Raw genomic sequence first — 22,179 nt, 5'->3', positions numbered from 1 at the left:
TTTGTTTTATATGTGATAGATGGTGTTAACTTGTAAAGTTTGCATTGTCTGATTATGGCTATATTAATTATGTTCGTATTTGTTCTTAGGTGTTGGTTTAAAATAAATCTAGACAGCAATTAAAATTTTTGCTCACTGGTTGCGTCAACAGAAATGCTCTTTTATGTATGGTCAACATATTTCATTATTGTATATTCAATTTTTATTTCATTCCATTAAATATAAGAAATGACGAGTTTAATCCTGCAGGTCTTCCACTTATGAAAGCCCACTAACAGCAAGCAATGAATTGCACCAATATGTACTGAGCATAACAGCATTTTATGTATCCAAGAAAACAGATTGTTCACTGCCATGAACATCAGCACACTGCAATATAACTCAGTAAAACAGAATAACTCAGTTAAAAAATTATATCAGTATTTCATTTATATGAATAAGTTATTGATTTCTACATTATGGAAGTGTACTTTAAGTGACCCCTAAACTGAAGAGATCTTTAAAAAAAACTATATGTCACTGAGACTATATAATATGTTACATAGTCTTGAACTTCTTACTCAGAAAGCTCCAGTGACTTCCATGCAAAGTATGTGTGCAGGAGGGGAGTCTCACTGGAGGTTTCAGTAAGTAACTTATGCTGCCCAATTTTGAACCTTTAAAGATTATATTAAAATGCATTTTGTGCAACTTTTCATAACAGTTTTTACTATTATCTCATCAGCAGTAAGGACCCTCAGATTTCCAATAACTTTGATAGGAGTTGGATCAGCGCATTTGTCTTAACCATTTTAAACAATCCTTTTACATGAGATGACAAAAGCACAGAAGTTGGTAAATGTCCAGTTTAATTTCTTTAGATTTATTAAAAACCTGATTATAAAAGCTATATAACGTAGTATATAATGAAAAATACTCAATTATTGCCATGATTTTCCTTCCCAAGCTACTTCATCAAACCAGTAAAGGTTCAATATACATTCTAACTCATTAGCTCAATACTGGCTAGATCCCAGTGTAAATTGTTCAGGAATAGGTAATGAAAATTGAGTCCAAATTCTCATAGCAGTCAAACAGAGCAATTTTATTAAGCAATGAAAAGAATCAATTAAACCAGATATCTTTATCCTCGTTATCATTTTACAAGAAATTCTGACAACCTTTATGAAATGTTTATAGTTAGTTTAAGACCAGTCTGGCTAATGCACGGTGATTCTTAGGACTTGATCCTCAAATCTGAAGGGAAGTCATATCACCATGTAGTTTGGAAAGTCAGATATTTCTGCACAGGTTCAGTAACACAGACCATGGGTGAGACTGAGTTTTAAGTCACTATTTAATGTAAAGTTCTGATATTACCAGCAAGTTCACTTTTCAAAAAATCCTTTTTACTGATTTTTTCCACTTCCCCACCAAAATCAGCTGTTAGTGAAGAGAAGAGATGAGAAGAGAAGGGAACTTATTAAGAAAAAATACATTTTTGACAAAATGTATTCTTTGCCATAGGAAAGTGGAAAAAATGAGGCAAGCATGTTAAGGTGAAATCATATTAGTGAAACAAGTGGTAGCAAGCTTTCAATATTTCATAGATGTGTCAATCATGATAGGGTCAATTTCATCATGCCCCATCTAGCTCTGGCATTTGAAGTGTAGATAAATAGAAACCTGCAAACCTGTGGATATCTGCTTTATATCTGTGGATATCCACAAACCATGTTTGCAGGTCATGGATTGGATGCAGATACAAATTTTGTATCCTCACAGGGCTCTAAGGATGGAATCGTTATTAAGTAACTACAACTGTTATATTGTTTCTTAACATGCCACAGAATGTGGCAAGGTCGGTCATAAGATTTCTGGTTAGGGAATTTCAATTGTTGTCAAAGTTGAGAATTTCTACATTTGAATGAACCGTATACCTCAGCCCTTCATGTACCCAATTGTTTTCAGTTTCATCAAAACCCAATACTGTTATGAAAGAAAGAAGACACTACTATTAAAGCTAGTGCTTAGTTTGTGACTGACACTTTGAAACTTAGAATTTGAGATTGTTTGACAATATTAGTTTACAATAAAAATTACTCATAGCCAGTTTCTAACCCATAACATTAGAAACCACTTATAAGGTACAGCATCTTGCACTCTTAAACATCTGAAAGTGGACAGGTATAGATACAAATAGCAAACATAGGCCATTTGCTGCACTTTAGTTAGGAGAGTTAAGCTCAACAGCTTTCCTCTCAGAGAAGATAGTTAGTTTCATTTATGCCTAAGTAAAATAAGTGTTAGCCCTTAGAGAGAATTCACTCTCTGAACCACGAAAAGTGCAAGCTGCCAATTCAGTTGCTTTTTAAAATTTGATTTAAAAACCATACAGTCGTTTGAAAAAGCTTTAAAAATCTGTTGTCTTCTTCCTTCTTACTTGTTGCTCTGCTGAAGGCTCATGTTTTCCAGTTTCCATCAGTAGTTGTCAACTCTTTGTAATAGGATTAAGAGCTTGGACACCTGATATCCCTGGGTGCTGTAGTTCACTCTTATAAAAGCAGTTTGCTTTAAATTGAGAGAAAATCAGTTTTTAGTGGCATAATTAATTAAATTATGCAAATGTCCAGATTCAGCATAATACTTTGTGAAGCGACAACTGAAAGCTCCACATTGCATTTTAAGCTGCATTTCAATTGATGTGGCACTGCACTGACCATAGAGTAGCATTTTCAGAGCTTTTCTCCACAGATAAACCAATGCAGAAATGTGGATGCAGAATTTTAGGTATGTAAGTCCCAGACATGAGCACTGCCTCTTTTGCAGCCACTTACCATTTTCATAGAATCGTAAAGCACTAGAACTGGAAGGGACCTCAAGAAGTCATCAAATACAGGCATCTGCCCTCATGGCAGAGCCAAGCACCATCTAGATTATCCCTTATAGATGTCTTTCTAGCCTGCTCTTATATATATCCAATGATGGAGATTCAACAATCTCTACAGGCAATTTATTCCAGTGCTTCAACCCTGACAGGAAGTTTTTCCTAGTGTCCAACCTAAACCTCCCTTGCTGCAGTTTAATCCCATTGCTTCTTGTCCTATTGCCGGAGGCCAAGCAGAACAATTTTTCTCCCTCCTCCTTGTAACATCCTTTCAGATACTCAAAAACTGCTATCATGTCCCCTCTTGGTCTTCTCTTTTCCAATCTAAACTAACCCAATTCTTTCAGTCTTCCCTCATAGCTCATGTTTTCTAGACATTTAATCATTTTTGTTGCTCTTCTCTGGACCTTCTCCAATTTTTCCACATCTTTCTTGAAATGTGGTGCCCAGACTGGAAACAATACTCTCACAATCAGTGCAGAGTGGAAGGGAAGAATTTCTTCTTGTGTTTTGCTCACAATATTCCTGTTAATGTGCCCAAGTGTCAACATAAGCATTCAATGTGGAATATGAGTTCTTAAAGAAGATGACCACATTGAAACCTGGGTTCAGAATGTTTCAGGTTCCCAGAACATGTTCCTTTTGACTGACAGAGCAAAAAAGAGGTTGTTCTTGGTTGATCTGGAACACTGACCATTACATACTTACATTTCAGCACAGAATTCCCAGAGGTTCACCTTTTCCCCAAATTGTAATTGTACAACAAGCTATAACTGTATAATAAAGCAGCTACATGTAAAAAATGCTTAAAATATAACTTAGCTGATGGTTGAATTATTTGTTTCTGTCCCTTGTCTCTGTAGGGATGATAATGTGTGAATATAATTCTGACTGTACATCTTCACTGTTAGATTATATCAAAAGCATAAGGTATATGCAGTAGGGTGGGGGCAGAAGAAGCCTATCACAAAGTCAATAAGAAAAATAAACCTTCTTCCTATTTTATACTGGTAATCCCAACACAAGACCATGTTTCCTGATACAGACTATTTCTTGTCAACAAGCAATCACCAAACCAAGTATTCTACATCAGCAATATTGGATCATTTATCTGAGTCTTTCATTCCTGCAAAACTATATGTTCACTGGAAACTCCTTATAATCTGTATGTTAAAAGTTGGTAATTTTATCCAAATTAAATATTTGGTTCATCTTCTTTAGTTTCTGATTCACTGTTATATATGATACTGTATTTATGTGTGATATAGTTTAACCTACTGAAGTTGGCTATAAATCTTTATGCATCACTCACGTGCTTTGTGAGAGTGCATCTCTGTAAAGCATGCTGAGATCTTTAGATAAAGGTGCCATATAGAGTAAAGTATAATTCAATTGTAATTATTATATGATTATTACATCAGTATCAGTAAAGAGATAATCAGATTCCAATATCATTTATTTTGTCCCATATCATTGGAATTAAACAACCGTAACATCATTACTGTCACTACTGACACTATATAAATGTCCAATATTTTCAAGGAAGCAAATACTACGGGATGGGGAAAAATGTAGTCTCAGATTCCTGTGGAGCATATTGCACAATGATATTTTTCCCCAGGTAGAAATTTCTTTTTCTTACAAAGCTACCCACTTTTGCCCAGTTTTGTGTGTGTGTGTGTGTGTGAGAGAGAGAGAGAGAGAGAGAGAGACAGAGAGAGAGAGAGAGAGAGAGAGAGAGAGAGAGAGGGGTGATCAGGCTTATGCTCTCAGATTGCCCAAAAGAAAACTATACATTTCTTACCAAAAGATGCCAAGCTTTATCTCCCAAGCTTATGGGCATACCACCTTCTCTTCAGAACACTAGTAGAGTAGCAAACGATATAAATATGACAATGTGATTGTTCTCCAAAACACAAACATTCTCCCCGTCCTCCTCTTCCCCCCCCCCCCCCCCCCACACACACTCTCACACAACTGGACAGCTAAGAGAACATTTAATCTCACATATGGCTGTTTTAGTACAGACAATCATACTAACATAAAAAGAATCTGGTTTTACTCATGTCTGTTTCTTCATTCTTTATCTTAATTGTTATCATATAGGTTTGTCTTAGCAATGAAAGACAAGTAATGACTATATATACAGTAAGCCATCTGTGCACCCAAATTAATCATTCTATGAAAGAATGTGAGATTCTTACACAAATTCAACTACTAGTAAGTGAAAATTAAACTTCCAACAGCTCATTCAAGAGCAAACAGACTAACCAATTAAGCTTAATCTCAAACAGGAAACACCAATGAAAAGGGGAACACTGCTTTTCACCGAACAGCACCGAACTGTGCTGAAATCTGCCACAAATCATGGATAAGCATTCAGTGTGCCACTGCTAAACTATTAATTCTACTGTAATTTCTATGTAAGATCATTAGGAAAGTGCAAATTTAAATACATAAAATTAAACATACAACACTACCACTGGAAAAAAATAGCCTTGCTTTTAGGACACCATATTCAAGACAGACATCTATTAGCTGTCACAGTAGTGTAAGGACCAAATTTTCAGCTCTCTTATACACATCTAACCATATTGACTCCAAGGAGGAAAGTTAGAAATGAGAGTAGATCTACACAGCAACATTATTTCAAAATAACTAGCTTTATTTCAAAATAACTTAGTCTGCATCTACACAGCAGGCAGTTATTGCAAAATAATGTCGAAATACTGTCAAGCTGGAGGACTTCTTACTCTGACTCATGTAGCCCTCATTGTATGAGGAGTAAGGGAAGTCAGAGGAAGAGTGCTCTACTTCGAAATAAGTGTTCTCTAAATGCTCCCAAATTTCTAAATAAGCTACACAATTGACGTAGCTCAATTTGCGTAGATCATTTCAAGTTAAGCCCTGCTGTGTAGATGCATCCTAAATGTACTGTCTTGACATGCAGCCACTATTAACTGCCAACATGGAGAATTAGGTGCTTTAAAAAGACTATCAAAGCCAGTGTTGGAATAGCATTCTCTGTATGACATCTTTTTGAGCTCTGCTGGTCAATGCAACTCTGGATTCTTATTTTTTGTAAGGTAATACTAATTCTTCAGAGGATTCTGGGGTACAATAACTTGAAAATTTAATATCAAAAGAGTAATGTGTAGACTGCCACACTTCAACTACATCAGTGAACACTTTCTTGGCAGAAAATGAAATCAATTGGCATATCATAGACAGTCTTTTGTCATACTAATGTTAATGAAAAATATCTGCTCAACTCTTTCTGCTTCAAAACAACATCATAAACACCTGCCTTCCATCGTCTGTCCTGAAATATGTGTTATTTCTCCAAAGGACAAGGTTATGAAAAGCAAAAACAGGATTGCAAAACTGAAAATGTGAAATTTTTTACACCTCTGACCTTTCAACCTATTTTTTTGAATATAGATTCTATGCTAGCCCTTTATCTTCTCTTACAGACTCCACAGAGTGCAGTTTTAAGTTGCCTGATTCTTAAATACTAATAAAACTCAGCAAGTCGGTTATAAGCACCTAAAGTTTGCCAGAATCAAAGATCCTAACACTGAGTGCATGTTTTTGTCTTTTTTGACAATGTGATGGTATTAGATTTAATTTCTGGTCACGTAGACAACACAATAAGAAAATGTTCTTGTTTTTCTCATTTGATCTTTTATCTTTATTTTATTGTCAAATTTTGTTACTTTTAATTTGTCCATTGACAGTTTCACTACTAATCTTTCACACCTCTTGCTCTGTATTCAGCTAGCATATTCCAGTTAAATGAAAAAGATCAGAAGTATCTACCACATCCTTAAATATCGCAAAGGGTGTTTTCTGTCATGTGTGCCCAGTATGAAAAGCTATAATAATTAGATCATTCCAGATAGTCAGGCTTTTTCAAAATCAGGCTAAGATTTTAAAGCAAATTTCATCAGCAACTTGATTTTTCTTGCTTTTCACAAATCTACTCATATCAGAGATGAAATAACATGTCATGAAATAACATCTCACCACACATTAAGCAGATCAGGCTCTTGTCTAGCTTGTTGACGGGAAAAAAAATCATGAGCACCTTTTAAGAGCCAGAGAACTAAAGGAGTAAGTATCTGCTGCAGCTGAAGATCAGGTCAGTGTAGGGTTGCCCACTTTTTAATGGAACAAATCAAACACCCCCTACCCCATCCCTGCCCTTACCCAGGGAGGCCCTGTCTCACTCTATCTCCCAGACTTTGGCCTATTAAAATCTCCTGGATTGCTTTTAATAGTTACTGGGATATGGATGCTGATTCTGGGAGACTGTTGACCAACTCTAGGTCAGTGTGGGGACACTGGTCCATCACTCCCATCTGGTGACCAGAAGAGAAAGCCCTTTTTTATCTAGACCAGATAGCACAGCACGCACCCTCTTAGATTGGAAGTGGTGAAATACTGGGAGCTGTCAGGATTTGCTGAGGGCATTGTGCAAGTCACTTCTTTTTTGGGGAAAGACAGGGTGGAAAGAAGTTTTCCCTTACCACAAGGCTGGCTAAAGTGAAGTGTGTTTGTTTGGGTTTTGTGGGGTATTTTAGGGTTTGGTTGTTCATGGTTTTTTTGCCTTCACCACAGTGGCTTTGGGAGCTTAGTTGGGTCAAACATGAAATGGAAGTTAGGCTATACGCTGCAACTAATTATGTAAACATGGGGTGGATACCTAGAGCATTTACTCCACATGGAAGATGTATATATACTAGTACAGCATTTAAAGGACGTTTTCTTTAAAGGAGCAGAAACAGTGACAAGTTAGAGGGGTGATCTCCCAAGACTTACTAGCCACCACCACCTCCTCCTTAATCCTCGTTTGAGGAAAAGGCAGTGACATCCCAGCACTGGGTTGGGTGGTGACCAAGAAGGATAAGGGACAGGGCTGATGAAAGTCTTCCAAGCAATTGAAATGATTATGGAATTACCTGCTCTGAACACGTTTCTCTTCCAGGGACTCACAGACACTTCTTCCACCATAGGCCAGACAATTTGTCTGTTGACAGACCTATTTCATGACTTTTTTTTCCTTCAGTATTTGCTTTAGAAATTGTTGTGACCTTTATTCTATCCTCTACACTCTACCTAATCCTAGAAGCCCAAAATAATGCAAGAGTCACTAAACCTAAACAAAAAGAAAACTTACAAAGGTTTATAGGGTGCAGAACTTCTATACCCAAAGGCATGTCACTAAACAACTTGGCTACGTATACACTGGCATGATTTTCGTAAAAGCACGTCTAGATTGGCAGGATGCTTTTCCGCAAAAGCATTTTTTTCAGAAAAGCATCCGTGGCCAATCTAGACGCGGTTTTCTGCAAAAAAGCCCCGATTGCCATTTTCGCGATCGGGGCTTTTTTACGGAAAACAGTACTGTGCTGTCTACACTGGCCCTTTTGCGCAAAAGTCTTTCATAAAAAGACTTTTGCCTGAATGGGAGCAGCATAGTATTTCCAGAAAAGCACTGACGATCTTACATGAGATTGTCAGTGCTTTTCCGGAAATTCAAGCGGCCAGTGTAGACAGCTGGCAAGTTTTTCTGCAAAAGCAGATGATTTTGCGGAAAAACTTGCCAGTCTAGACACAGCTCTTATGTCTATAAAAGTAGTTTTCCTAGACCAGATTTTTCTATGCAACCTTAATTCGGCATCCTTGTAGATATCCATTACAATACAGTCTTTAATTATGTGATCATATATTACTTTTTCCACAGTTCCCAATCTGTAAAATTGGAATACAATACCATTGTATTACTGCAGAAGGGTACTGTGTAGGTAAATCTACTTTATATATTAAAGAGTTTGTCTGTCGGTCTGTGTGTCCATCCATCTGTGTGCCTGTTCAAGAACTCCTTCTAAACAGCAAGATCTAGGATCACCAAATTGGTATGCAACTTTCTCTTATCATATCTTAAAGCAAGGTAAGGTTTTGGTTGTGCCAGGGCAATGGGATGTGTCTGGAATTTGATTGCTTCTCATAAAATGTAAATGGAGGGGACTATTAAGAGGGACAGTTAAATTATATAATGACCACAGCGGGGCCAGCAAGGGGCTAGAGATGAGGACCAGGACAACTATAACACCACTGGGCCAGCAGGGGGCATGTCTGGACAAAGGGACAGTTATCTATTACATACATATTTCAGGGAGTTTGTTTGTTTGTCTGTTGTGCCTGCTGCAGTGGCCATGGACAAGCATTTCTCACCCGGCCCCAAGCTGTTGCAGTCAGAGACATGACTGTGGTTGTCCTCTCTCTCCCAGCAGTCTGCATACTGAACCCCTCATCTCCAGCTCCACCCAGAACAATGATTTAAATGAAGAAAAACAGAATCTATTTGAGTTAAGGACCCAAGCATGTGGGGTAAATCTTCTAGTGTATAAATATGTATAAAGCACTCAGCGCTATATTATCTTAGCATTATAGAGAAGCTCATGAGAAAAATTAATGTCTCTACTGAGTAAAGGATTTAGATAGGGTTTTGTAAGTAAGAGCTACTCCCTGTGGGTGCATCTACACTGCAAGCTTATTGCAGAATAGATTATTTCGAAACAGAGTGTCCACTACAGGGAAGCCTCAAAATTATTCTGAGGCAGGCTCCCCTCTATTTAGAGCCCCAGGAGGCACTGGGAAGGAATAACTTAAAATGGCCCTGGTGAGGAGCTATTTCAACATAGCACCAGTGGAATATCCACACACACCCTTTTCCAAATGAGCTTTTTTAGAAGAGGCTTTATTCCTCAAGAAATGAGGTTTACCAATGTCGGAAAAATCCCTCCATTATTTTGATTTTCTTTGACATAACGCAATTGCTGTGTGGACACTAGAATTGCTTTTTCCGGAATAACAACTGTTATTCTGGAATAACGATGCAGTGTAGACGCACCCTGAGTGAGAAGAATAGAAAGAAATACCAAATAACTACCCATCACTGGGCAACACCTATACGGTGCACTAAATTAGGATGACTTGTGGACAAAAATAGCATGGTACTCTGAAAATAAGAATAAAGCATAGGTGCACAAAGGTTTTAATTTAAGTTTTAATTGGAAAACATTTCTGCCATTTTCTAAATCCTGGATGCTTGAATGTACAACCTTAACATTATTTTAACATAGATTTTTATTTGTGTGTAATATTCATAGAACAAACTGCCATCCACTGGCTTACTAATAAGATTATTTTAAATATATTCAATATATGCCAGTAACCCCGAGCTCACAAATGTTATATCAGTTAAATGGAATCATTCATCAAGAATTCCTTTGCTGTTTCTAAGGGTATGTCTACACTGAAAGGCTATTTCGAGATACCAAAGGGTTAAGATACCATTGGTATCCCGAAATAGCTATCCTGCGTCTTTTGAATGCATCCTCTATTTTGAAATATAGCGGACACACTATTTCATCATCCCTGGAAACCTTGTTCCTTGAGGGATAAGGAATGTCTCGAATTAGTATTTCAAAATTTGGCACTCTGTAGATGCCCAAAATTTCAAAATGGTCTATTTCAAAATAGAATCAAAATAAGATATGCTATTTGCATAGCACAAATTGTGTATCTTATTTTGGACTAAGGGTGCAGTGTAGACGCACCTTAAGTCATAGCCATGATATCAACAATAGTATAAATACTGTAGCTAAGTTGTAATATACATGGAAGCAGTAACTATGTCTCACCTTTTATATACATGAATAATACACTTACAAAGCTAAAGTATTAGAGGATGACAACATATTAATTATGTGTCCATAATGACATGTTTCTGTTGACTTCTCTTTGCATTACATCCCTCTATTCAAATAATCTCGGGTATGTCTACACTACCCCGCTAGTTCGAACTAGGAGGGTAATGTAGGCATACCGCACTTGCTAATGAAGCCCGGGATTTGAATTTCCCGGGCTTCATTAGCATAAGCGGGGAGCCGCCATTTTTAAATCCCCGCTGCTTCGAACCCCGTGTAGCGCGGCTACACGGGGCTCGAACTAGGTAGTTCGGACTAGGGTGCCTATTCCGAACTACCGGTACTCCTCGTTTCACGCTACACGGGGTTCGAAGCAGCGTGGATTTAAAAATGGCGGCTCCCCGCTTATGCTAATGAAGCCCGGGAAATTCAAATCCCGGGCTTCATTAGCAAGTGCGGTATGCCTACATTACCCTCCTAGTTCGAACTAGGAGGGTAGTGTAGACATACCCCTCCTCATGAAAGATGATTGGTATTTAATAATATGAAGGAGAAAAGAAAACCTAAATCAAGGTTCGTTGACTCTTCAACTATTGCATCTGGATGGCTGCAACTAGTATTATTGTGCTTACATGATGTCTTGTTTTCTGAACTGAGATTTCATATTTCAGGGATGCAAAAAACTGTAGCCTCTCTCACTCATACGAGTTTATTCCATGCACACTGAGCAATGTAACTTAGTAATATATAAAGACATGTGTATGAGACTATGCTTTTTGCAGTTTGTGCTTCTGTAAATATCAACATCACCATTTTCACACTGAGATTCAGTACAGATATGTTTCCAATTACTTATTTGTGCTTCTTATTACTGTTTCTATTTAATCTTTTCTGCCCCAAATCAACTTCTAATATATTAGTAATAACACTTACATAAATATCTAGTACTTTTCATCCAATAGTCCCAAAAGCACTTGATAAAAACTAACATCTTTGAAGTAAGAAAGGGATCTATGGACCACTTCACATTCCACTGGAATTCAATGAACACAATAGTTCAGCAGAGTATTACACAGCTGTTTAGAGCACACCTGTCTTCTTTTTACACCTTGCAACACTTTGTTGTGTGGCAAAAGAAAGTATTGGCTTGAACTGAACTGTATACTATTTTGAATTTAAAATGCATGGCAATGTACCGAGAGAAAACTCTAATGTTTTGTATCAGAATTCTGGTGAAAAACTGGGATTAAAGCTGCTTTTCTTATAAAAAGTGTTGTGAGATTTACAACCTAATCCATAATCCAGAAGAATCAACCTGTCTTTTCATTGACATCAGTGAGTAAAAGATCAGACATTTAATGATTTAAGTGACTGGGTCAGGACCTCAGTTTTAACTTACTTCTGAAAAATGGTACCTCCAATAACAAAATGAGTCCCAATTCCATAATAAGGTACTATTAGTTAAGTAGTTAGATACTTTACAGATACAAATGAAATCTCCACCCCAAGGCAGTTGAAATAGAACATAATAGTACAGTGATTTAGCATCTGAGTTTAGTTCACAGTCTGTCAGTTTCTTTGATTTCACTTTAAAAAAAATATTTTCTGAATACAGTTGGCTTTTTCTTCCAAATAAAACATCCCCTCATTTTTATTTCTGAAGGCACCTGTCCTCAGTGAACTCAACAATATAGTCTATGCTACCAGTTCTCACCAATAGTACACTTGAAGACAAACAATCTTATTAGACGAACCCCACAGAGCCTCAAGGCAGCAGATGGAATTAAGAAGTCTCCTAATCTTCTAGGTAGGGATACTGTGCTCTAGATTCTCATGCCCAGAGAAGCTCCTACACTGGCTTTTTTCTCCTCCACAGGTTAAGACAGACTCTCTTATCTTATCTTATCTTTTAAGGTCAGCAATTTTGTCCTCTGGCCTCTTCTGCTCCAGTAGATTACTTTTTTTCCGTTAATTTAGTAGCTATTCATCAAAAAAAGGATCCTAAATAAACTAATGCCAACCAACATCACTTCACTCAGCATACAGGTCTGCCATATAAATATCGACCTGGGTTTGCTTATGAAATTTAATAGGCTCACAGGACAAATAAATCTGACTGTATGCTCAGTGCTAACTTCAGAACCATGGCCTAGTATGTTTTCCACATCAGTCTCTTTTTCAAATATAGCCGTAAATGAGTCTTTTCAAACTTGCAAAAGGAACTGCTGAAGTTATGACAATTAGGCATTTAGCCACCGGTCTACAACAAGAGCAGTGCAGAAGTAACAGCCCTTGCTTAGCATTTCCTAGGGATGGTAGAGCTTGATTCTCACCATGCCTTAACCACCATGGCTCCACTTCCTCACTTCCCCTTACAGAGTACACAGAGGAAGCAAACTTTGCTCTCCTTTAGGCAAAGAACTTAAGATTATCCCAAGACCTTGTGTGCAAAGCACAGATAATATTTTTTGTACAAACCACAGTTCATAAACACATTCAGAGAGGAAAATAAAGGCAGAAATAGATTTGCGTGTACAATATTATGGGAAAGCCAGTTTATGACTAATATGCTGGCAAATTTGCTAACAATTGTTCATTCCTATATAAAATAAAATGTGACTGTAATGCTGCCAAGGTCAGTGAAATTTTATAATGCACACTGTTTAAGTAAAGAACAGCAGCAATGTTAATTTTAGATTGTACGTTCCTTATGGCATGGACCTTGAACTACAGTATTTGTAAACTGCTATGACTTTCTGTGTTGCTGCAGAAAAAAAGAAATATAACTGTTGTGTCTGATTTTTTCAGATAATTTTGGAACAGTTTTTCAATTCTGAATTATGTACTTGTACCTAATGAAAAGGGATCCCTTGCTTTTTTCCCAAATGAACTTCCTAGTTATGTACTGAAGAATGTTCCACCTCACACAAGCCTCTTTAAGGATGCAGAAAAGGAGTGATAGGGGCAGACCCGTGGACTGGGGGTAAATGGGGTCAATTGCCTCAGGGACCATCAATACAAAAGGGCCTGGAGCTCCCAGCTGCCACCACCACTATTTCAGCAGCAGCAGTGGCCAGAACCCCAGCCCTTTAAATTGCTGCCGGAGCACTATGTGGCATAATCCAGGCAACACAGAGGGCTGGGGGGAGAGGAGCATGCCATGTTCTGAGTGTTCCTGAAGGCCAACAGCCCCCAGCTCCATTCCTTCTGCCTGAGGCCCTGCCCCCCCTCTAGGGATGTGGAGCAAGGTCTCCCCACCCCCTGCAGCCTAGGGGTCCGGTGAGGCTTTTAGCCCTGTTGTATGAGAGAAACGGCTCAGACCCTCATGGTTTTGTTCACCAATTAAGCCTAATATCTGACATATTGGTTTTGGCTCATGAACGTCTGGCTCCACATCTCTTATTTTCATGCCCATCAACATGGGGCAGGGGGGAGAGAGCAAAAGGGGAAACTGCAGCAGCTCCTGTAGCCCAGGGCCCTTTAAATTTCCACCAGATCACAGCATGGAACTAAGGGCTAAGGGGTTAAGCACCACAGTCCTGACAGAGCTGAGGGTTAACTGTGCCTGTGCACCACCCCTTCCACCCAATTTCCCAGGGGTTTAGAGCTGGGTGTCCCTCTACCTTGTCCAGGGGCTTGGTGAGGCTGTTAGCTCTCCTGCCCGTTTTTAATAAGTAGAATTTCAACTCTGTCTTTCAATTATATCTACTTGCCTTTTTACCTAGAGCTACTTAGTTATTCTGCTTCCCTTTTGTACCATTTCCCATCCCTTTTTATTAAAGTTATTCTGTCATTTTATGAACATTCACATACTTTTTACAGGTGATCTCACCATTTTGGTAAATTTGGAGGCCCTACTGTCACAACACACCTACAGGATTCATAATTCATTCTCAAAATACTGATCCCTTTTTAAAAGCTTAAGGTTGAAATCCTGACTTCACTGAAGTTAATTGAAATCTTACTACTGACTTCAGCAAGGCCAAGATTTCACACTCAGGGATCTGTTATATATATTTACTTAATGCTTAGTCCTAAGACACTCAGCCCTGTCTCAAAAAAGACTTACTGACCCAAAATGGAGTGCAGATTATTATGAACCTATTTTATTACTCCTGTATTAATAGACTATAGGCAACATTTTCTAATTTGTACAATAGATTTATTTGGGGAATGGTTTATTATTAACTTTAATCTTTTAGATGATACAAAGTTTAAAAAATTCAGTTCTCTCTTGATTTCCACAGAGATTCCCCAAGCAACCTTCAAATCTGACACCATGTTAAAGTATTTGAACATTTTTTAAGCAGCTTGTTCTGAACAGAATGCTTTAAAAATTCAAAAAGGAGTACAGATAGCAAATGTAATATCTTTTATAGTTACAAAATGCAAACTCCAAGTGTTTTATCCTAATGAATAAATGAGTTTGTCCTTTATGTATAAAATATAGTTTGTGTTTGTTGCACAAGTCTTTTTTTAATAATAGATGAATTTTAGGTTTGCTTCAACATATTCAATAAAGTGTGATTAATTTGGTTTTTCAAAAATGCAAACTAGACATTACTATATTACTTTGCAAAATGCACAGCTTGCAACATTATTGTCTCAGTGGGATCTTAAATTGAATTGTAAAATGTGTCTTATTTCCAGTTTGATTTATGTAAGAAATGGTAGTGGATAATGCCCTTTTTAAAGTTTCTGTGCTCACTGCGAAGAAGAAAATACATAACTAAAAATCTTAGCATCATTATACAACATTGGATTGAAAAGAATCATATACTGATACCACATACCATATTTGATTCACTGCATTAACTTTTTTTTTTGAAGTTTCCTATTATGATAGATTATATAACACATTTTTGACATGTCCTGTGATTTTATTGTAATATTCTTAGTAATTACCAAATCTCTTTTTCTCTAAAAAAGCTTTCCTGTGCCCTGAGAATTAATCTATGATACCATTTAACTTGGCTTTTTGAAGTAAATATCACTAGATAAAAAGCCAGCTGGTTCTGAATAATGGGATACTTGAATGAATGTATTAGTGTTTGAAAATGAGAATACAAATCTTCTAAAAAGATTAATTTCCATAAGAAAGATAGCACACAGATCTACAAAAGAATAAATTCAAAACATAATAAACTGGCAGAAAGAAAGGTAGATTAAAGTAACAGCAGCAGCACCTTGTTATTGCAGCTGTTGTATAGCAATGATTCTGTATCAATTACAGCATTTGGTAGGTACCGGAGGAACTGTTCAAAGCTTTTAGTATAAAGACTTGACTCTGGAATACAGAGTACACCATATGTAATAACTTGAGTGATTAATTTTTGTACAGAACATAACTTTCATTCCTAACAATCAAGTCTTCAAGACAAGTTACAAAGAGGCTCTTTGACTGTCATGTGAAAAGCTAACAACAGTTTTGTTTGTTATTAAAGATTTGGATATAAATTTATCTTTATCATGAAAAGAGCTCTGCTTTATCATAGCACACAAATGCTGACATCATCAGGGAAAGTGACTTTTGTTGTCCTATGGACTTTATTTTCAATATCCTGTTTCAAAATATATTTCCCTGAATGGGTCTAGGATCTGTTCACATAATTACTTTGACCAAATACTAATGAAAACAAACACTGTTGATGCTTCTAAGTCATTGTATTTCTATAAACTAATTATATAACTATATGGTTTTAAATTATATTAGGTCAAATTTAAAAGTCAATGCCAGTTTTTCTGATGATGGATTTGATCCAGCTCCCATATAAATGGGCAGGAATTTTGCATCTAATTTGCTTGAGAGTTAGACTTAACCACAAAAAAAGTAAAATCAACAGTTTTTTTGCTTGGGGATTGGAATGGGACAGATGGTAGATTATATAAAATACCTAAATTAAAAAAAAACAAGATTAAGATTGCAAATTCAAGCATACCAAAAAAAAAAAAAAAAGGAAATGTCCAATTACAGTTGCTTGTAAAATTGTAACTTTGTTCTCTTGTGTGTATACATTCCTATAGACACGCCCAACATCTCATTGAAAATACATAGCAGATCAAGGAATAGAGAGACTCTCTCCTAAAATTCACTCAAATGGTGAAACCACAACAGAACATAGCAATAGTAGGCTGTTATCCTCTATGTTGATCAGCCACCAATGTGAGATGCAATACACACATTGTCAGTTGGGGCGTGTCTAGGCTAAATCCCTTTTTCAAAAGAGGGATGTAAATTAGACGGATCGAAATTGCAAATGAAACCGGGATTTGAATTTCCCACGCTTCATTTGCATAATGGCGGCTGCGCGTTCTTTTGAAAAGGGTTAAACCACCATCTAGACACGATTTTTTCAAAAAAAAACCCAACCCTTTTTCGAAAGATCCTGTACTCCTCCAAAAAATAAGCAGTTATTTTCCAGGATACCTCTGGAAGGAATGCATGTGCTTTATCAAAAAGATTTTTGAAAAAGAGGGTGTGCTCTTTTGCCATCCTGTAAACCTCATTCTACAAGGAAGAAGGGATGTGTCAAAAGAGCAGGTTTTTCCAAAATTCAGCACCAGGAAGACGCACCAAATTTCAGAAAAGCCTCTTTCGACAGAAAAGCGGAAGAAGTTACATAAATTATGAACCACAATTTGCGTATCTTTTTCTGACTTATCTTTCCAGTCTAGACGTAGCATAAATAGAAGACATGAGTCAACCATATTAAAGCACAAAATCAAACTCTAGCTACTGCCGTGGCCCTTCTAAGCCACTGGAGCAGAATAGAGAGGCCATAAGACCTCTGAGCAGCTTTAGGTGAATTTCTCCTAAAAGAAACCATGGCAATACTGTTGTATTATCCAAGCGCTATATAGAGGGCAAAAGGAAAAATAACCAGAGCCATTCTTGCAGAAGCATATCCAAGGCAGCCTAGTAAGGTCGCTATAAATCAGAGTATCCCTTGAGGCTGCTCTAAATTATTCCAGAACAGCTCAACATCTGTGAGGCAGAAAGGAAGTTGAAAGCCACCTTTCTCATTTTTGTCATCTTCAAGTACATCTACACTGTGGAGCTATTCCAGGATACCAGAAATATCCCAAAATAGCTATTCTATGTCTATTGAAGCAGCCCATTATTTCGAAATATATTTAAAAAATAACAGGTGGATTATTCCAACATCCCAGGAACCTTTGTTCCACAAGGGTTAAGGGGAATTTTGGAATAGCGAGTTATTTTGAAATTTGGTGCTGCATAGACAGCACCAAATTACAAAATAAGCTATTTCAAAATGGCATTGAAGTAAGCTATGCAATTTGTATAGCACATATTGTGTAGCTTATTTTGAGCTAAGGTTCTGTGTAGACACACCCTTAGGGTATGTCTACACTACCACCCTAGTTCGAACTAGGGTGGTTAATGTAGTCATACGAACTTGCAAATGAAGCCCGGGATTTGAATTTCCCGGGCTTCATTTGCATGTTGCCGGGCGACGCCATTTTTAAATGTCCGCTAGTGCGGACTCCGTGCCCATGGCTATACGCGGCACAAACTAGATAGTTCGGACTAGGCTTCCTATTCCAAACTATCTGTACACCTCTTTCGAACTAGAGTGGTAGTGTAGACATACCCTTAGAGAGGCCAGCTTTCTAATCATACAGGATTGAATACCCCTTCTTCCCTGAGACCATACCCCTTTCCCCAATCCTTCCCTGAGGTCCTGCTCCCTGTTCACTACATTTGCCCTCTCTCTGTGGCTCGCTCTCCCCCGACCTCATTCATTTTCATTGGGCTAGGGAAGGAGCTTGAGATGTGAAAATTGGTGAGAGCTACAACAGGGGGGTGCAGGCTCTGGGATGGGGCCAAAATGAGCGGTTCAGGGTACAGGAGGGGATTCTGGGTGGGGGCAGAGAGTTGGAGTACAGGAGAGGGTGAGTGGTTTCCTGGGGGTGTGGTGGGGCTGGCAACGAGGGATTTGGGGTATAAGAGGGGGCTTCAGGCTGGGGCATGAAGCTGAGGAATTTAGTGTGTGAGAGGCAGTTGCAGGTTGAGTCTGTGGATTGGGATGTGGCGGGGTGAGTGAGAGCTCAGGGGTGGGGCGAGAGATTGGAGAGCAGGGGTGTGAAAGCCTGGGTCAGGGGTAAGAGATTTGCTGTTCAGGAGAAATTTCTAGATTTGGGGATTGCAGGGCTGAGCGAGGACATGGGTAGGGTGACCAGAGTCTGGTTTTCAACTGCAATGCCTGGGCGAAAAAGAACCCTGGCAGCTACAGTCAGTACTGCTGACCGGCTGTTAAAAGTCCAATCACTAGTGAGGCAGAGGCTAATACCTACCTGTCCTGGCACCACACTGCACTCTGGAAATGGTTAACAGATGTGGCTCCTAGGTTTCCCCCTTCAGCCTGTGTTCAGCCAATTTGAGCTGGGAGAGGGTGCTGCCTGTGAGCAAGAACTGCACATGGAGACTCCCTCCAACCTACGCACTGGACCAAAACAGGTGGGGAGCCTATCTTAGCCTTACAAAGCCACTGATCAGAAGCCAACTGAAGTAAGCCCACACTCAAACCTCAACCCCCTGCTTCAGCCCTACAACCACAGCATCCTTCTGCATCCCAATTCCCTCATCTCCACCTCCACCCCGGAGCCCACACCCACAGCCAAACCACTCACCCTCTCCCACACCTCAACTTCCTGTTCCCACCTATAGCCCTTTCCTACATCATGAGTCTCTCATTTCTGGACCCACACCAGAGTCTGCACCCCAGTTTGGAGCCCTCATCCCCTTCCACACCCAATCCCCTTCCCCAGCCCAGTGAAAGTTAGTGTGGTTGGGGGAGAGTGATCTACCAAGGGAGGGGTAATTCAGTGATTGGAGGCAGGGCCCCTGGAAAGAGGCAGGTGAATGGCATCGCCTTGAGGAAAGGGTGGGGCTAGGGTGTTCAGTTTTGTGCAATTAGAAAGTTGGAAACCTTAAGTGGGGATTTGGCTCAGTCGGGTCCCTATCAGCAGCACAGCACAGCTAAGACAAGCTCCCTGCCTGTCCTTACTCTTTGCTGAGTCCTGAAAATTGCCAGTAGGTCACGTGCCTAGGTTGTGGCGGGGCGGTCAGGCACTGCTCCATCTCATAGGCACTGCCCCCCCACAAACTCTCATTGGCCAGGAACCAGTCAACAAGCATGCTCAGGGCTGGGCAGCATTCAGAGCCCATGCTCCCAGAGTTGAACCTGCTGGCCACTTCTAGGGAGCAGCGTGATGCCAGGATAGGTTGAGATAGCCTGCATTATCTGAACAGCAACCTGACAGGATTTTTATTGTCCTAGTTGGCAGTGCTAACCAGAGACACAGAGTCCCTTTTCAGTCAGATATTCCAGTTGAAAACCTGATACCTGTTCACCCTATGCCGGCTGTATCTTTTATACTGCAAGGTATGGAACAGAATCTGGCACCTGACCTCTAGTCCCAAATTTGCTAAAAGTGACTTTGCAAAATTTTTCATTTACAACATCTGTAAAATACAGGGAATTACATTTGATTTCCTCCTAAAATAGGGAGAGGGGGCCTTAGTCAACCAGAGGAAGGGCACACAGTTTTTCAGTGGAACTAAGACTAGAACTCATTGCTGACAACCAAGTACTCCTTCCTACATGTAGTCTAAAAGGTCAGTGGGGACAGGCAGCATATTATAGTAGATATGAAGGAGCTCTAGAACATGTTGGACTGGAGCATGCTTAATACAAATAGAATGGAGATTTCAACAGTGAGTTTTTTAACAAGATCTAAAGAGCATGTGTAAATACAATTTTATGAGGCTTATTTTTCCGTCAAATTTGTATGGATTTTTCAATGGGGTTGGCAAAAAGCATCCGTCTTACTTCAGGATCCTCTTCAAGCCAAATATCAATTTCCTCCTTCAAAGCTTTGAGGCACTAAACTTTTTACAAATGGTTAGCAAACATCTTTTGAATTGACAAAACTATCCATTCCTCCATCCCCCAAAATTAGTTTTGTTTTAAATAGATGTACCATTTTTGGCTGAAACTTTAAAAAATATGTGAGTGTAAGGCAGAAAAGAAGCATGGACATTACAACTCAATTAATAAAAGTGTGGCAAATAATTACAGCCGACAAAGAATTAAGGATGCTGTAAGTATTGCTACTAGTTTCACCAATGTGTATATCTATAGAATGAACCTGAGCTGGTTGAAAAAAATTAGATGGAAATGTTTCATTAGAAAATGTTATTATGTGAAAACCAAAATGTATTCCAGGAACAGCAATGAAACTATTTGAAATATTTTGTTTGTATTTTTCCATTTAATAGCAACATACTATATTTAATATTTTGTATTTGTCTAACACATTTAATTTCTGTGTTTTTTTAATATTATCAAAATACAAATTTTAACATTATCAGAATGCTTTATTTTGATAAGGTCATTTGGATGCTTTCTACAGTAAATATTTCAGATTTTCCAGTCCGTAAAATATTTAGCAATGTCATCTTTTTCTCCTGATTTCAAACAAAAAAGTTCCCCACAAAATGTCATCATGTCCCACAGGATGGAAGTTCAGTTGTCCAACTATCTCTAGCATTAATACAAAAGTGTGTGTTTATAGTAACATTTGTGTACATTCAGTGGTTTCTGTCACTACCCTATTAAGTATAATGAAATGTCTCAGAGGAAAAGTTTTACACAGCATAATGGATACAGAAAGGAATACTAGTGGAAGTACAAGTTTATCTTGCCTTTCTGACAGATATCATTATGTAGATACCACACTCACTGTGTGAATACACAGACACAGAGTGCACTATGTGCACAAAACAATGTCCAATAGATCAGATTTTTTTTGTAACATAACAAAAGAATTTTTAAAATGATAGTCACCATCCATTTATATCTGAATACAAATCTCCATTCTTAATCAAGTTAATGGAAAACACTTCAGTGGAAGAAGCATTGAGTCAAAGACTTGAATCAGATATATACAACAGCTGTGATGACTCATCTTGAAGATCATAGTTTCATCTATGATTTTTCATTTGCTAGATCAAATAAATAGCAAGGTTTCTTTATAGTACATTTCAGACCTCATCTTCAAGATGACATAAGCTTAAGTAATTATCAGAAATATACAGATGAAATTAAAGGTTTATTACTAAGATGTTTAAATATGAAGGCAAATGTCTGTCATAATGAAACTGGAAAGAACTTATTGACATCATAAGAACAAATATTTAATCCACAGAAATTAGGTTGTTTATTCTAAAAAGATGTTTCTTTATAGCCTGTGTTAAAATTAGCTACAAAATGTTTATAGGAATTTTTTGACAGTAACTCAAGATTTTTTTTATCATACTACTGAAGAAAAGCCGCTTTTAGTTAAAACATAAAAATGGTAGTTACAATGTTTCTGCAAACATAGCTGCCATTCCATTAAGGAAACGGCACTGCAAACAGTAAATAGTGGCCCCAAGGGAAATGTTAAGTATTGATTTTATTACTATGTTGGTTGGTTTGTATTTGCAATTGTCAACTCTAATTTTAGGCTGTGCATTAAGTATCCTTATAACAGCTTCAGGAAAAAGAACCAATATTATTTAGAAAATATTGA

General features: G+C 38.2%; 1 protein-coding gene across 7 annotated transcripts in view; it reads right to left on the bottom strand.

The window, feature by feature from the left end:
• The window catches only part of DACH1 (dachshund family transcription factor 1), a 486,010-nt gene that overhangs the window by 167,798 nt on the left and 296,033 nt on the right, over positions 1-22,179 (bottom strand). The window lies entirely within an intron of this gene.

Source organism: Pelodiscus sinensis, chromosome 1, assembly GCF_052426305.1.
Source record: "Pelodiscus sinensis isolate ZL-2025 chromosome 1, ASM5242630v1, whole genome shotgun sequence".
Lineage (NCBI taxonomy): Eukaryota > Metazoa > Chordata > Testudines > Trionychidae > Pelodiscus > Pelodiscus sinensis.
The sequence above is the reverse complement of the archived record's forward strand: the minus strand, read 5'-3'. Positions and strand labels throughout refer to the sequence as shown.